This window comes from Periplaneta americana, chromosome 7 (genome assembly GCF_040183065.1).
Source record: "Periplaneta americana isolate PAMFEO1 chromosome 7, P.americana_PAMFEO1_priV1, whole genome shotgun sequence".
In the NCBI taxonomy this organism is placed as follows: domain Eukaryota; kingdom Metazoa; phylum Arthropoda; class Insecta; order Blattodea; family Blattidae; genus Periplaneta; species Periplaneta americana.
In genome coordinates, this window is record NC_091123.1 from 115,728,941 (window position 1) to 115,745,697 (window position 16,757).

At 37.8% G+C, this 16,757-nt stretch overlaps 1 protein-coding gene across 1 annotated transcript in view; it reads right to left on the bottom strand.

The window, feature by feature from the left end:
- Positions 1 to 16,757, bottom strand: part of LOC138703376 (uncharacterized) — a 194,778-nt gene that overhangs the window by 48,445 nt on the left and 129,576 nt on the right. The window contains exon 2 of the mRNA XM_069831202.1: positions 11,702 to 11,802. The gene's annotated coding sequence lies outside the window, so the exon portion shown is untranslated. The remainder of the gene's footprint in view (positions 1 to 11,701; positions 11,803 to 16,757) is intronic.

Here is a 16,757-nt window from a genome sequence, read left to right on the forward strand (position 1 = left end):
GGTGTAAAGCGTCATGCCTTGGAATAGCGCTACGAAATGAGCTTTGGTTCGAGTCCTCATGAAGTAAGAAAATAATTATGTTCTCATGAAATTTCGACCAGTATATTATGGGACCGTGTGCTCCCAGTATCGTGATGAATTTGCGGGTACAATAAGTAGCGAAATCCAGGTTTGTAAGCCAGCTATAACGGCTGTGGAGCATCATGTCACATTATCCCCTTACTGGTTCAATTATTGTCATAATTGAATCTTCATGCACTGTTACTTCACTGATTATTATTATCGGATTGCATTAAAGGGGAGTTCCTTATTATCGTATGCAAAATAATGGTAAAAATAGCCTATCTTCAGGCAGTCATAAATGTAATACTATTTATCAGAGCTCTTTCATTTCTCTAGCGATGAGTGTATACTCTTTAAGCTTTAAAATAGAAACAGAATAGTTATTTCAGAGTAAATATTTTCCCTTAAAATAATTTATGAATTTAAACATAATATTTTTTATAAATTCACTACATACCTGTGATTAGATGCACTCTATTTACTTATTATAGCACACATTGAATTAAAATGTTAGCCACTTATTGCTAATAAATACTAAAACATCTTACCAAAATTATTAATATAGGCTGTCAGCAACATTATGGCCGTATAGCTTATAGGCCTACCAATCTTCACCATAAAAAATTGTATATATATATATATATATATATATATATATATATATATATACACAGGGTGTTTCGAAAATACGGGGCATAATTTCAGGTATGTATTTCCCACATGTAGACAATCAAAATAGTTCATTATAACATGTCTCCGGAAATGCTTCATTTCCGAGTTATTGTCTTCACAACACTGAAATTCACCGGAACGTTTTTCTTTCCGCAGGTCGTTGTCATTACAGAAGATGTTCAAAATGTCCACCTCCTGCTTGAATACAGACCTCACATCGATGTCTCATTGACCTGCGAACACGATCCAGAACTCCAGGAGTATTGCGTATTGTCCTCAGAACATGCCACAATTCGATTCCGAAGTGATTCCAAATCAGGCACCGGAGACGAATAAACCAATGATTTTAAATGGCCCCACAAGTAGAAATCGAGAGGTTTCAGATCAGGTGAGCGTGGAGGCCAAGCAATTGGGCCACCTCTACCTATCCATCGATCAGGAAACCTTGGATCCAAGTACCGGCGAGCCGTACGACTGAAGTGTGCAGGAGCGCCATCATGCAAGAAGTGAATGTGTTGACGATTGATCAGTGGAGTGTCTTCTAAAACATGAGGTATGGTGTTTTCCAGGAAGTTTGTGTACGCCTGCCCCGTAAGTCTGTTTACAAGTACATGGGGTCCAACTAATCGATCACCAATGATACCGGCCCACATGTTGAGGGAGAAATGCACCTGGTGATGAGATGGAACAGTTGCACGTGGGTTTTCACATGCCCATACATGCTGATTGTGGAAATTTGTTATGCCATCTCGTGTGAACTGTACTTCAATCTGTAAATAATACTACTGTAAGGCAGGAAAGTTCGGATTTACACCACACTGCTGCAAGAACCACTGACAGAACCTAACTTGTGCAGGGTAATCTGCTGGTGACAGGGCCTGTACACGTTGCGAATGATAAGGATACAATTGATACTCTTTCAACAGTCTCCAGACAGTCGTATGAGGAACATTGACTTGCAGCGCTACCCTTCGTGTGCTGATAGAAGGAGTCATGTTCACAGCCTCCAGAATCTCCTCCTGTACTTCTGGAGTTGTAGATCTTGGTCATCCCCTTCCCAAACCAGGAGAGTTAAATTTTCCATACTCGCACAGACGGTAATGGAGACGTACAAATGTCTTCCGATCTGGACATTGTCGCTGTGGGTACCTCTCCTGGTACAAACGACGAGCCAGCGCAGCATTGCCGTCCGCCTTACCGTACATGAAGTGTATCTCTGCCAGCTCTTGATTTGAATACATGTCGCACAGTCTAACGCCTACACAACACTGAATGTAACCTTCGCCTCGGAATGAACTGTCAGAGTGCCCTCTTAATGTCTCCTTTGACGGCAACGACCTGCGGAAAGAAAAACGTTCCGGTGAATTTCAATGTTGTGAAGGCCATAACTCGGAAATAAAGCATTTCCGGACACATGTTGTAATGAACTATTTTGATTGTCTACATGTGGGAAATACATACCTGAAATTATGCCCCGTATTTTTTAAACACTCTGTATATATATATATATATATATATATATATATATATACACACAGGTACATCATTTTATTTTTACTAACATTTCTAATATGAACCTAGCTATACCTTTGGATTAACGGTTGAGAACTGGAAACACAGTTTGCTACCCCCTTCCACGACTGGAGTTCGATGATACTGGCCTAAAATACAAACAAATCACTTTACTAGGGAAAAAGAGGAAAGAAAAGTAGTTCATCCAGTTACTTAAACTAGAAAATATCGCGATTTTGAGTTTGATAATATTCATTGGGTTTTTGTTTAATCAAGATACAGTACTGTATTAACAATAATAATTGTTAATACAATACTGTATTAACAATAATAATTGTTTTTACTACCCTTCCACGACTGGAGTTCGATGATACTGGCGTAAAATACAAACAAATCACTTTACTAGGGAAAAAGAGGGAAGAAAAGTAGTTCATCCTGTTACTAAAAACTAGAAAATTTCGCGATTTTGAGTTTGATAATTTTCACTGGGTTTTTGTTTAATCAAAATACAGTACTGTATTAACAATAATAATTGTTTTTACTCACGAACTGAGATATCCATTCGGACGTATTCATTATGCAGTGTATATTATACTGTCTACAGCACATTAGCGTGCAATATAGAGAATGAAGTTAAATTGGAAAATAATCATAATATGGATATTTAAACACATTGTTTAATATGGTGGCCGTTCATTTCGATACAGGCTTTAGTTCTTTTTCACATTATCGCATTATAGATTATTGTACCTAATTCCTAATTACCAATAATTCGTCCTGCATACTAGTAATTCGTGTTGAAATAATTCTGTACCTACTCTATAAAGAATACCTTACGTACTGTAAATTCAATCTTCACTTCTGCCCGATCCGAAAACATAAAATTACTCACACATGCTATCCAGCCTTCTGTCCGTCCAAGTGATTTTATCGCAGGCTCGTAGAAAGGGGGGAAATCACGTGGCAGTTAATTATTTAACGAGGCCCTTTTATGTAAGTTATTTTAAACAGTTGTATAGTCTAATATTACGTAGACGTCCAGTTTCTAACAGAAATTAAATTTTTTCAGAAAGTAACTAAGATAGCCCAGCCACTAGCCTTTACAGAGGAGCGAGCAGAAGCGGGTGGAGAAAACCGAAATGCGACGTAGCCAAACGGACGACAGTACCTGTGCGAAAATATGATTCAATATTGAAAGCTCTTTCGTCACTGGAAAACGCGAACATATTTTTCTGGAACGTATTATACTCACTAACTCAGTACTGTTGACTATGACCGTAAGGCGACTTTGACTGGATACGCGGCCTTGGTTCTGGGTGGAGGAAGATTGGAACTTTACTAGTAGAGGGGTGGGAGTGGAGTACATTCCAAAACTAAGATACAATAAAAATTGAAGTAAAAATAAAATGATGTTCGTGTATATTCATTTCCTTACAAAAGCAATTATGAACAAAAACAAGTTCACCACTGTGGAGTAACGCTTAGTATGTCTGACCGTGAAACGAGTGGGTCCAGGTTAAAATCCTAGTTGCGACAAGTTATCTGGTTGAGGTTTCTTTCCGGGGATTCTCTCAACCCATTAAGAATAACTGCTAGGTAACTTGGCGCTCATTTCGTTGGCATTGTGGCACCATTCGGGCGCTAGATAACCATAACAATTGATAAGGCGCCGTAAAATAATCAACTAAAAAAACAAGAATTAAAACAAATATGTTGCGCAACAAACCACTGAGGAACACGACCTAAAAGCGGACTGCTGTCCTCCTTTAAACGGAGAAACATTTACGGAATAATGTCGATGACTAAGATTGAGTAAACGGCAGAAGCCCAAGGAAAGCCAAAGCTACGACCTTGCCAGCTACAAAATAAGTCATTATGGGGTTTTCAAAGAAAAATCCCAAGCTTAACAGGGATTCCAACTCAAAACACTTGTGTGACAGGCTGATGGTCTAGACTCTAGACCAGTGGTAACCAATATTTTTTGCTAATGTACCCCGAAATACATTTTTTTAACTTCGCACCTCGAAACTGCATTGTAATTAGATGAGAAATAACAAAAACAATGAAAATATGTTAAGTAAAATAATTATCAACAAATATAACAAAATATGCCAGCATTTTTACAGATGTAGTCAGAGAGTCAGTGGGATGCGTACTTCTTGAGACAACCCGGCTAGATTGAATACCACTGCTCTAGACAACGCAGTCATCACAGAGTTTCACCACAGTCTAGTATATACAGTTACGAAGCTTGAGTTGTGAGGATGCTAGGAGCAATAGACTGTGCCGGTATTATTTTGCATTGTCTGTAATGAGGCGATAGTAGCGACCCTAGTGGTTAGCAACTATCTATAGATGCATATTTACTACGTATTGAGCTTCGTGACTGTATATACTAGACTGGTTTCACGTCCCAGAAGTGGGATGACGCCTATCCAAATGTGTGCTGGTAGTAGTTTAACAAAGGGGTCGCAAAAGAAAGAGTAGGGCGGCCAGCGAAGACATACGGAGCAGGGGAGAGAGGAATAATGTTTACTTTACAAAACTAATACAGTAATAATAATAATAATAATAATAATAATAATAATAATAATAATAATTCACTTTTAAAATGGGTTCCAAATTTCCATTCATTACTGTAATATGTTTCAAGTCAGAGATGTATGGAATAAATGGAAAAAGGAACTGCCCACCCTATCTCATTATCTCCTGGCTTATTTGTTTCTTAAGTGATGCCTTATTGGTGTCACTTATGGGTAGAGTCCTGCGTTTGGTTACCTAAAGGCTCCAAGCAATCCGCAACAGTGTACGTAAATATGTATGGAGTATAGTGCGACGTACAATTTCAGGTCTATGTTCAGTAAACATGCCAAAACAAAACAAAGCTTGATGCTTGGATATCAGTCTCTAGTAGGAGAATTTGATAGCGAGCACTTCATTAGGAAAGAAGAAAACTTATTTCTCCTTCTTTCTGATAATTTTTTTTTTTCATTTGAAACACTTGAAATGTTTACAATCACTCGTAATGTGTAGAGACTCGTGAAGCAACTAGTCATTGTAAATAATTGTGTTTTTACTATGATTTATCGTATTATTTAATTTTCACAATTTATTTATTTATTTATAGATGTGTACATACATAGGCTCTGTCCAGTTACAACGTTCAGTGTAAAACAAGTAGAATTATTCATCATTAATTTCTGTTGTCTGGCATTAGAGACGGTAATACATTCATTCATTCATAGTGTTCTGCTCAGGAGCAGGTCTTTCACTGCAAACCCAGCATTCTCCAGTCTTTCCTTTTTCTGCCCTCCTGTTTGTCTCCTCATATGATCCATATACAATATCTTAATGTCGTCTATCAATTCTGATATCTTCTTCTGCCTCGAAATCTTCTCCAGTTGACCATTCCTTCAAGAGCATCCTTCAGTAGGCAGTTTCTTCTCAACCAGTGACTCAGCCAATTCCTTTTCTCCTTTCGTCGCCCTCGGTAGCGTAGTTGGTATAGCGCTGGCCTTCTATTCTCGAAGTTGCGGGTTCGATCACGGCCGAGGTAGATGGCATTTAAGTGTGTTTAAATGCGACAGGCTTATGTCAGTAGATTTACTGGCATGTAAAAGAACTCCTGCGGGACAAAAATTCCGACACACCGGCGACGCTGATATAACCTCTGCAGTTGCGAGCGTCGTTAAATCATAATTTGATTTCTTCTTTCTGATCAGTTTCAGCATCATTCTTTCTTCATCCACTCTTTCCAACACAGCTTCGTTTCTTATTCTGTCTGTCCATTTCACACGCCCTATCTTTCTCCATATCCACAATTCAAATATTTCTATTTACGTCTCTGCACTTCGTCGTAATGCCCATGTTTCTACCCCATACAATGCTAAGTTCCATAAAAAGCACTTCACTAGACTATTCCTTAGTTCTTTTTCCAGAGGTCCGCAGAAGATACTCCTTTTTCTATTAAAAGCTTCCTTTGCCATGGCTATTCGCCTTTTGACTTCTTGGCAGCAGCTCATGTTACTGCTTACAGTGCACTCCAAGTATTTGAAGCTGTCGATTTGTTCTACTGCTACTGCCTCATTTAGAATTCGTAAGTTTACCTTCTTTACTTTTCTTCCTATGACCATGGTCTTCGTCTTGTTTGCAGTTATCTTCATTCCATACCACTCACAGCTGTCGTTTAGCTCCAGTATCATATCACTTAGTATCATATCCTCTTCTGCTAACAACGCCATATCATCAGCAAATCTTACACACTTTATTCTTCTTCCTCCTACTATCACTCCTCTCATGTTCTCAAAACAGTTCTTCACTAAATCCTCGAAATAGATGTTGAACAGGGAGGTGATGAAGGGCATCCTTGTCGTACTCCTCTCCCTATTTGACTTCCTTCTGACATGTCTTCTCCTATCCTGACTTTGACTCGTTGTTTCATAAAAAGGTTACTGAACAGCCTCCTCTCTTTCCAATCCACGCCAATGAAGCCAAAAAATCTACTAACATTTCTAAATGAAGAAAATCGAAATATCAGGGCCGAAATATATTTTATATACTCTATTTCAGTATTATCTCATTTTCAATTGTGAATATTCAAATTTCAATCCTTTCAGTAATTTATCATATTATTTACTTGTAAACACATTTTCACTTTGATGAAATAGTTATATTTGTTTTAAAGAGTGCAATTTAAATAAGAGGAAAATGATGAGCACTAGTTTTTATTTTTTGGATGAAAAATAGGCCTATATTATGAAACAAGAAAGTAAGCCTATCTAGATCCAGATGCGTTTTACTTACTGTGAGAATAATCTTCTGTTACCCATAAGGTGGCTTTAAATAAATATTTACTTTGTTATTATTTTATACGTGAATATTGTTGTCATTGTCAGTGCCAGGCTATATTATACACGCAGACATACGACCAAGCACATATAAACACACGAAATGGAGAGGGGAGACGAGTCAGAGGGAAGCTAATATGATCCATGTACACCTAACTTGTTCTGAAAGTAACCAAACGTAGAACTCAACTTAAGAGCTCACATAATATTGTTCCTTAAGCTCCGGGACTTCATGGACGCATAATTTCGTTTACAAGTTATTTTCCTCCACTCTTTTCCTCCACAAGTCCACACCTGTGGAGTAACGGTTAGCAAGTCTGGCCGTGAAACCACGTGGCCCGGGTTCGATTCCCGGTTGGGGCAAGTTACCTGGTTGAGGTTTTTTCCGGGCTTTTCCCCCAACCCAATATGAGCAAATGCTGGGTAACTTTCGGTGCTGGACCCAGGACTCATTTCATCGGCATTATCACCTTCATCTTATACAGATGATAAATAACCTAAGCCGTTGATAAATCATCGTAAAATAACCTACTAATGTAAAAAAAAATCCTCTCCTCATCTTCGCCGCTTCATTATCATCTCTAAAATGAAACAATTTTAGAGTAAAATTTATATTCAGTTACTTTTATTGAAATATTCCAAAGTTTCTTCTGATGTTTCTCATACTCACTTTAGTCCACAAACTTCAAATTTAAATACTTACGTGTTTTGTTTTGGCAATATGGTTAATCTGTTGGAAGTTTGTCTAAGGATTTAAAAGCGGTTCTTTTGCTATAAGTAAAGTCGCAGTTTGAATATTATGTCATTCTTTAGCATTTCTCTATAAATCAATGCTTAATCTCGAGGACTTGAACTAGATTCTGGAATGTGGAGAGAATGGGTAATTGAGAGAAGGTTCTTGCCCAAGGTCTCGGCAGGTACATGTGTTACTCTGCTCCTTTTAAGTCACGTAGTAACCTTACCGAGTTCCGACAGACAGTTGTATAACAATGTGGCCTTCCTAATGATCTACATAGTGTAACTCAGTTTCCCTGTCCTATAATTGTTATCATTGTATTTTTGCGCTTGAATCTTATCCTATGCACAATGCATCGAATCAGAGACAAATTGTACGCCCTTGAAATATAGTAAAGCGTAAATAAAGTATCCCAATTTCCGCATAAAATAAGATGTCTTCAATAGGAAAATTATTTAATCGCGCTTCCGGCTTTCACAATAAAAGCTATAATTAGTAGAGGAGGCAAGACCTGTCCTATTACCTTATCATGTGCCGTGGCTATATCACCAATAAATATGGAGGGGGAAGATAGGTTTTAGTCTGAGACGAACTTTCGTGTCGGTAGATTCCTATAAATTAACAATAATGAAACAAATTCTCTTTCTGATAGCTTATTCTTTACCTTCTCGCACAGCTCACGTACCAGGTTTCACCTCCACATCTATACTAAATGACTTTTTTTTAACTGTGGACTGTGAAAGGGCATGTTTCCTCGAAAACATTCTTCTTCTTCTTCTTGATAAATATTAGTCTTCATGACAACTGTTACGGTCGAAAGAAAATATTTCTCCCATGTTGAATCTTTCGTACACTACTTTTAACACGTGAATATAAATAATTGTTTAAATGGCGATCGTATCATCATAAGGAAGACAAAACAAAATCTCAACAAACACAAAAACACACAGAACACAACACAAACACAGGAACACAAAAAATACATCACACTAACATACGAAAACAAAAACACACACAAGATCGCATCCTCATTCAGAAAACAGAAATACAACATAGCATACAGAACAGAAAACACACTACAAAGACATTTCAACAAACAAACAACACAAACAAATAAATACAACCACACAGGCGTATACAAACTCACATACAATAGTTGCGACAGTTTCTACATTGGACAGACAGGCAGATCATTCCAAACTCGATACAAAGAGCACATTAAAGCAATAATCAGAGGACACAATACTTCTACATATGTCGAACACATAACTAATGCTAACCACACATACATTAACATAAATACAGACATGGAAATCCTACACATACAATCCAAAAATCAAAAACTCAACACACTAGAACAATATGAAATATACCGACACACCAAAACACACCCTGATCAAATTATCAACACCGATCAATTTCAGAACATACACACTATGTGACACCACATTTCAACACTTTTCAACAATCGAACGCGCCCACACAACAGGCAGCGAAGTTCGAGATGACGCCGAGATCTAATAGGCTCTGACGATGATGTGAAGAAGCACCGAAACAGCTGTAAGCCGCACATGCTTACACAATTAACACGAGTAAGATCGCAATTTAATAAATTATTTAAAAGATTTCAATTTTCACGCAAGGGGCGACCCAATGAATCCTTATTTTCCACAGTTATTTTAGGAATCCTTGTATTAATAACTTTATTATTAACACTATTACAGCATTATTATTTTTACCCCAATGCCACCAGGTTGTCATTTGATATTTCTGGTCTCTCCTGGCAATGGCTGATTTGTAACTGAGAATGGGACGCCTGGAAGGCGGAGTTAAGTTGCCCCGATGATATTATGATAGGATGATTATGAGGTGCCAGGAGAGGTCTAACCTAATTTCCAGACCATGGATGAACACAGGGACATTCCCCTTTAAGGAAAAATCCCTGTGTTCTCACCGGGAGCCGAACCCGGGACATCATGAACTGTAACCAGAAGCTCGGACCACTAGTCCGTGAGGCTGGTCACAGCATTCTTCTTCTTCTTCTTCTTATTATTATTATTATTATTATTATTATTATTATTATTATTATTACGCCTGTTATTATTTTCGTGTCTGTGCGTTGTTTTGTAAACTCTGTTATAAATGTTTCCTATTTACAGTAGTCAAAATTATGGATTACCAAATAATTTAGCAACACTGATTTTTGATTCTCACTAAGTAATCGTAGGACAGTGAGAGACACCTTTAAGGACAGTACACATTATTATACTCATAAGTTCAGGCACCGGCGTAGCTCTGTCGGTTAAGGCGCTTGCCTGCCGATCCGGAGTTGCGCTTGGGTGCCGGTTCAATTCCCGCTTGGGCTGATCACCTGGTTGGGTTTTTTCCGAGGTTTTCCCAAATGGTAAGGCAAATGTTAGGTAATCTATGTCGAATCCTCGGCCTCATCTCGTCAAATATCATCTCACTATCACCAGTTCCATCGAAGCTAAATAACCTCGTAGTTGATAGAGCGTCGTTAAATAAGTAAATAAAAAAATATGTAAGTTCGAATTTACTTTATTTAAAAATCTAAATGTCACTTAGATCAAGACTGACTTACTTTACTTATAAGATTATGAAATTCTCAATTTCCAGCTATAAATTTTAAAATTTTTAGGTTCTCGTTCAGATTGTAAAAATATTCTAAGCCTAGGTCTTCCCAGTTATCTTTTCTCCAAAGGAGTTCCTGTGAGCATCCTTTTTACTCTTCTTTGTTCCGTAGGTATTTGTTTTACTTCGTTGTTTAACGGCACTATATCAACTACTAGGTTATTTAGCGTCGATGGGATTGGTGATAGCGAGATGGTATTTGGCAAGATGAGGCCGAGGATTCTTTACAGATTACCTGACATTCGCCTTATGGTTGGGAAAAGCCTAAAAAAAAACCAACCAGGTAATCAGTCCAAGCGAGAATTGTACCCACGCTCGAGCGCAACTTTGGATCGGCAGGCAAACGCCTCAGCCTACTGAGCTATGCCGGTGGCCTGTAGGTCTTTGTACATGCGTACTTAATACATTGCAGTCTTCTTGCATCAGTTATCTTCAACCTGCTGAAATTTTTTAGCCACTCTATAGACGTCGTAATCGTGAACAGTCTATATTCCTTGTGTTTAAAAGAGTAATCCTGTATATGGTCTTATCTTTCGTCCGTCGTCTTTATCTCTCGTGATTATGTAAGATTCGAGGTTAAACTGTAGCCCTAATCACTACTTTCTGCTTCATTGCATGTGAATTCTGGGGAGTGGTACTGGCAGTATGTGATCGGAACCACGTCAAGCCCGTCCAATCATATCGCATAATCAATGAAGTCAAGACTACATAGCAACAGCTTTGACCTCCTCTTGTTTTTCAAGGCTACGAAACGGTAGTTCAGTTGGAACTTGATGAAATGTCGTTAAGAAATGGCACAAGAAACTGCTGAAAGTAATCGATTGAGACATAGAAATAAGGCAGCTAACAGTTTCTGGCTATAATTATACAAAGAAAGTTCACACTCAGTGGCGCTACTTGTTTCGAAATCTCGCTTTAAGATCAAACATACCAATTTAGTAATATCTGATTAAGATTTCCAAATACATTGCAAGAATCAATATATTACGTTAAATCCTACGTTGTGTTACAAATAGAATTTTCTGAAGCTCTACATCTATTATTTAATAATCTTTATTTTCATTCATTCATTCATTGTTTTCTGCCCAATGGCAGGTCTTTCACTGAAAACCCAGCATTAGGTCTTTCAGGTTTTGTACAGTACATAATAAGTATATATGTAGTATTTACACATCGTTATCTGTATGTAAAAAGTTTGAATATCCCATAATAAGTTTACCTTAAATCCAATTGCTTGCTTTTGTCGGCCTAGAACCGAGCCAGCACAGGGTTGGACTTCTACTTCTAATGACGTAGAAAAGTCACGAGCCGAGTCACAACCTGAAAATAAAAAAGAAAAAAATGAAGGCATAATGAACATGACAATTCTGCTTATTTAATGTTTTACGTGTTTCGTAACAATAGTGTTTTTCATTTTGTTATCGGTAATATTTTTGCTATTTTCTGCTTTCTTGAAATGGTATTGAACATAGGTCTACACATAAATATTATTTTCTGTACTCTAAAATAGCAAGATATACTGTAACTCCTTTTCATGTTGTACATAATAGTTTTTTAAGCAGCAAGTGGACAACCTTGATGATTATGGCATGAGTGTCATAATAAGATTATCCAGGAGTTGGATACAACACTTTATGGCATCTTAGCATTATAAATTGTAGGAAATAAATTATGAAATAATTCGGCTTCCATAGCTGACAAAGTCTTCATATGTTCCTATCGATTAGATGCGCCTAACATTGGCACTGAATAAAGAGAAATGGATGGCCTTGCAGGTATTACAAACTCTAGTTATACCTTAGGTATCAAATTTTATGTTACAAATTTTCCTTTATTTTGTTAATATAGTTTCTTTGAACCACAGAACTGTTTTATGTGATATTACAGAAGTGGTACAAAATTGTTAAAGATTGGAAATAAATGATACGTTACCTTAAGCGTTCCGGTATTACGTCATAGCGAATACGTCATTGCTGTTATTGGCACACGTGCCATAATAAGCGATTACGCACGATATTGGATGTAGTAACAACCTCTTTACATTGCTAGGATGGCATAAATGCATTTTATAGTCATTCGTTCACAGTGTTCTGTCCAACGGCAGGTCTTTCAATGCAAACCCAACATTCTCCAGACTTTTCTATTTTCTGCCTCCCTCTTAGTCTCCGCATATCACTCACATATCTTAATGCCGTATGTTATTTGATATCTTCTTCTGCTCCGGACTCTTCTCCTATTCACCATTTCTTTCAGTGCATCCTTCAGTAGACAGTTTCTTCTCAGCCAGTGACCCACACAATTTTTGTTTCTCTCCCTGATCAGTTTCAGCATAATTATTTCTTCACCCACTCTTTCCAACACAGCTTCGTTCCTTATCATGTCTATTTCATAAGCCCCGTTCTACTTCGTATCCATATTTCAAATGCTTCTAGTCGTTTCCCTTTACTTCGTTGTAATGTCCATGTTTCTGCCCCATACAATGCTACACTCCACACAAATCACTCATTAGTCTCTTCCTTAGTTCTTTTTCCAAAGGTCCGCAGAAGATGTTTCTTTTTCTATAGAAAGTTTCCCTTTACCTTTTATATCTTCCTTTTGACTTCTGGCAGCAACACTACAATTATTTGAAGCTGTTCACTTGCTCTACTGCCTCATTTAGAATTTGAAAGTTTACCTTCTTTCTTTTCTTTTGTATTTATCTTCATGCCATATTGCTCACAGCTGTCATTTAGTTCCAGTAACATATCCCTTAGTATCATCCACTCTTCTGCCATCAGAAAATCTTATGAACTTCAATCTTCTTCCTCCTACTACCACTCCTCCCGTGTTTTGAAAACAGTTCTTTACTAATTCCTCTAAGTAGATGTTGCACAGAACAGAGTAGGTGATAAAGGGCATCCTAGTCCACACCTGTGGAGTAACGGTTAGCGCGTCTGACCGCGAAACCAAATGGCCCGGGTTCGAATCTTGATCGGAGCAAGTTACCTGATTACTCATTTCACCCGCATTATCACCTTCATTTATATTATTATGATGTACCGAAGTACAAATGATATTTCCGTGCAGAAATTCTGCATTATCATATAGTGAAGAATGGGTAGAACAGAGAAAAATTCACTCCGGCACCGGGACCCGAACCCGGGTTTTCAGCTCTACGTGCTGACGTTTTATCCACTAAGCCACAAATGATATTTCCGTGGAAGAATTCTGCATTATCATATAGTGAAGAATGGGTAGAACAGAGAAAAATTCACTCCGGCACCGGGACCCGAACCCGGGTTTTCAGCTCTCCGTGCTGACGTTTTATCCACTAAGCCGGATTGAATCCTTCTCAGTTTATGTTCCACCTCTCCGTTCCCCTTTGGTGGCCTATCCTCATGTATTGTGTCAAGAACGTGTGACAGTGGCACAATGCCCAACACTATATACAGAGTTGCCTTGTTAAATCGGACCCCGCCAACTTAGTCACTCGTAATGAGATGCATAATTTCATATGATATATCTATTGTTATGCGGGAATGGTTTTGCTATGTATGAATCTCGATATCTAAAGTTATTGAACTGCATAAGCAATTAAATATTGTATGTATGTTTTTTTTTTTTATGATATCCTCTATATTATCCTACATGTTTAGCAAGGAACTGACAGTAGACTTGCCGCGTCCTGTGGTATAGCGCTAGCACAGGTGTTCGGGCTGTGGCCTGGTAATGATAGAATTTGTGGTGGACAAAACAACGCTGCACAGGTTATTTTTTGGGTTGCTACACTTCCCCCCTTTCATTTCACTCACACACACCTTCCCCTTATTTCATCTATCTTCTGCTATATTCAAAAATAGGCTAGAGTTAAGTCTTGGGAGTAGTATTACGGGTCTCCAATATCGTTACAGATGTAAGGGTTTAGAGCAGTGATGTCAAAGCAAGCGCATTTTTCTGACCTTGACGTCGTGCGCGGGCATCAAGCGCTAAGTATGAAAGAGGAAGGGTTGTGTATATGAATAATCAGTCTGTTGGATTAAGAAAACAAACGGAACGTGAAATTTTATGTCGTTATTTTTATATGGCTTCTTTCTGTTTGATATTATCTATATTGTCTGTAAAACAAAAGTACTAATACCAATTTCTTAATATTGCATTTGTGTTTTAAATGTACTGTACTAAATGGATGAAACACATCATTCATAAAAAAGTGATATCCCCAAAAAAGAGACTGAGTATGTCATGATAAGTCGGAATTGATATTGATGGTACCTTTAGCCTTATAAAAGTAATCAATAAACTAATCAAAACAATATTACAGCACAAAGCAAAGTTTATATGTTTTAAGTGTAACTAATATTCCATAACAAAACTCTTATCGCATTATGCTTTTAAGGTGATATTGGTGAGCAACTTCCTATCATCAGAATATTAAATTATTTTCTCGAAATATGCTGAAGCTATAGAACTGACATTTTTACAACACATAGGCACGTATCTTTTGCTTATGATGTAACAGTAGTTGCTTTGTTAATTCATTTCCTTACAAACAATTTCCATGCGAATATTTTCAAAATTTTCAATACACTATCTTCAGTAATACGTATTTACGGTATATTAGATTTACGAAAACATTCTGTAAGGTCAGAAAATAAATAGGCCTATATCTGAAAATTTCACTTTTCTATTTAAAAAAGTTGAAAAAATATTTCTTTTGAATAAAAAAAAAAACAAACTTGTGAAAATTGAGCTTTAAAATTAAAACTCTCATGCTTATAATGCACTTAAACTTCTCAGACAGATCTAAAAATTACCATGGATACAGTTTTAATAAGTTCTTTTTCTCTTTATCTATTGAATCAGTGCTGGCCATCCCTGACTATAGCTCGACCAAGCAGCATATACTTCTTTCGTCTGTCTCTTCCCTTTCCGCTGTAAAGCGCTCAGGCTCCCCTGAGCTCTAAAGCGCGCGCTTGCTCCTATGGACATCAATAGACATGACTGGTTTAGAGCTTGGGACCCTGTGGTTCATGGGTTCTCGTCTGGGGGTGCGACCTGGACCTATCAGAGCTGAGGCAATTGGGCAGACATGGAAATTCTACATATTCAATCAAAAAAGCCAGAAACTAAACACATTAAAACAATACGAAATATGTATAGACACACAAAACACATCCAAATGAAATTCTCAACACACAACTCAATTTCAGAACACACACTCTCTTTGACTCCACATTACACTACACAAACACACCCTCACAGGAAACACAAACAAAAGGCGCGAAGACCAGCACCAACCCGTTCTGAAGATGGCCAATAACAGGCTGAAACTAGTTAACTAGGCACTGTAATGTTTAACACGCGAAATATATATAATAGCCTACATATTCCGAAATATAACCTACTCAACTTGCACAAGCTACTGAACAAAAAGATATTTCTTGTGTCTCGTACTTTCATTGTAATATAATAAAATATCATCCTGTGAGGACGAGTAGCAATCACTGATCAGATTACCGATTTCATATTAATCTAGGTCTTTGGGCAACAGCAACAAACGTTCAATGTACAGCACGTCGACACAGTGGAAGGCCTTCTTGATAAATTCGAAGTCCTGCCTTCACGACACACCTCGCCTTTCCATAAATTAAGTGAATATCATGAAGCTCGTACAAAGAAAATGCCTGAACCTTGCCCATAACTGTAGCCTACCCGCAGGTGGTACCTCACTCACTGATATCAGCTGTTTAATAGTGCGTGTCCTCTTGACTATTCGTTAATACTCGTGATCTTGCACAAACGAGTTTCTCAACCCCACAATACTGTTACTTTTACGAAGATATAGGACTTGCAGCAACTACAGTATTTCTTTGAGTAAACTGTTAAAATTAGAACAGAAGATTATTAGATATTTTTATTCAGGGAGCCGTGCTGTGCAACCAGTGTAACTTTTGCAGCGTATAACTTAGAATCTCTTTTAAGCGTATGCCAGCATGCGATTCTGTAAGCGCAAGATCTCTAAGACTTCTTGTCAGAGGATACAATGTGCCCGCGCTTGACATCCCTGACTATCAGTTCCTCACGCAGGCGTTCAGATGCGAGTTCGACTCCCGGATTATTTTAATTGAAAAATCCTAGTGACACTTGTGGCGAATAATTTAGATGTTTGTGATTTTCTCTGAGTTATCCCCTGCCCATATGTTAGGCATCAACATAATTTCGTCCGAATCGTCATTTTATTTTATAGCATTCTCCGATTGCTTCATGTCAACGCGCAGAGAGTTCTGGTCTAGGGA